Below are 1,822 nucleotides of genomic sequence, written 5' to 3' on the forward strand. Positions count from 1 at the left end.
TATATATATATATGCATTTTTTAAGCAGCAGTTTCAAGTAGATTTGGAAAAGAGTCCCATTCAAGGAGAGGACAATCAGCATGGAGGCTGCAGCAGTTTGCCATGTCACATCTCCTGTCAATACAGCCCTGATGTGATGACTTAATGCTGTCATCGCAGCTTGAGCAGGGTGTGGTGTGACACAGAGAGTGTGTGTCTTCAGGATTTGTGTGTGTGTGTGTGGGTGTGTACATGTGTGTGTGTGGGGGGGCGGGGGTCAGCCTGTGCAAAGAAAATTGCAAAGTGTGTTGAATTCACCCCTATAGCCACTGTATTTAAATAGTAAATGGACTGTACTTGTATAACGCCTTTCTATCCATCCAGGACACTCAAAGCGCTCCACACTGCAGACATTCACCCATTCACACACACACATTCACACACTGATGATGGCAAACTACAGCCACAGCTGCCCTGGGGTGCACTGACAGAGGCGAGGCTGCCATACACAGGCGCCACCGGATCCTCTGACCACCATCAGTAGGCAAGGCGGGTAAGGTGTCTTGCCCAAGGACACAACGACTGAGTCGACTGGACGGGGATCGAACTGGTCACCTTCCAGTTCCAGGACGACTCCCCTAACCACTCTACCACAGCCGCCTCTATCTCTCAAATCAAATCTCACACCACCATGATTGACGTCTCAGTGCAAATATTATATATTTTTTTCTTTGTTTTTGTTAAAACAAAAGCTTGGTTTTTAAACAACTCGACTGCTAAAATATATTCTGGTTTAAATTAATTGTTTCTTGTGAAAAATGCAGATTTTACAACATTTTTAACACAAACGTGCATTTTGTTGCAATTTTAACTTTGCTAAAATCCTCCTTTAAAATCTCCCTTAAATCTTTTGAAATAGATTTAATCTTAGCAAAAAGTAAGTTAATGCACCTGCAGGAGTGTTTTGTTAATATTAGCTTCTCTGATGAATTCCAGCTGTTTTCCAATAAGTTGCACACTCTTAATCCAGTTTGATATAGATTAATAGTGAAAAATAAGAGAAATGGCAGTATTTAGCAATGCTTTGCAAATAAAAAAAATTAAAATAATAATGTTTATAAAATTTAAATTTGCAGGTCAGATCATGTGTTACAGATTGCAGTGATAAAATATGTTTTATTTTAAATTATTCTTTAAAGCTCCAAGCACTGCTTTAAATGAGAATAGAATTTATTTAAGGTGAAAATTATGGAGCTGATTTGTTTAATATCAAATAAAGTGAAATTAAATCAAATATTTAAATAAATGTGCAGTATGTGTGATATTAAATGTTTGTATGTTTATGGGAATTTTGCATGAAAGGCAGCAAAAAGACTAGAAATGGAGCCTTTTGTATTTAACTATTTCCTGGTTTGGTCAGAGTTGATGTAATGTTCATATTTTATCTCAGCAGTTTGAAATCACTAAAAAGTTCCACAGTGTTCAAAGCTAAAATTAGGAACTTCAGGGTATAAAAACCACTCTCACCATTCTGACCACTGGGCCTTTCTTCCATTCCTTTCTCTTTCTCCATCATTCACTTTTCACCCTCTTTCCATCGGTCTCCCTCGTGTTTGTGTCTTCATGCTCATTCAGTCACCCTCCATCCTCATTTCTTTCCTCCATCTCCTATTCTTCCTCCTCTCTCTCAGGGAAGCGGCAGTGGTTAATTTAGTTGGTCATAACTAATAGCAGCTAATCTGCAGGCGGGAGTCTGCCGAGGATATTGGACAGTGTTGAGGTTAATCGCAGCCCGCCCGGTTAGCCAAGGCAGACAAGGGGAGGAGGGTGGAAGAGGTAGAGG

The sequence above is a fragment of the Austrofundulus limnaeus genome, unplaced genomic scaffold, assembly GCF_001266775.1.
Source record: "Austrofundulus limnaeus strain Quisiro unplaced genomic scaffold, Austrofundulus_limnaeus-1.0 Scaffold0, whole genome shotgun sequence".
Lineage (NCBI taxonomy): Eukaryota > Metazoa > Chordata > Actinopteri > Cyprinodontiformes > Rivulidae > Austrofundulus > Austrofundulus limnaeus.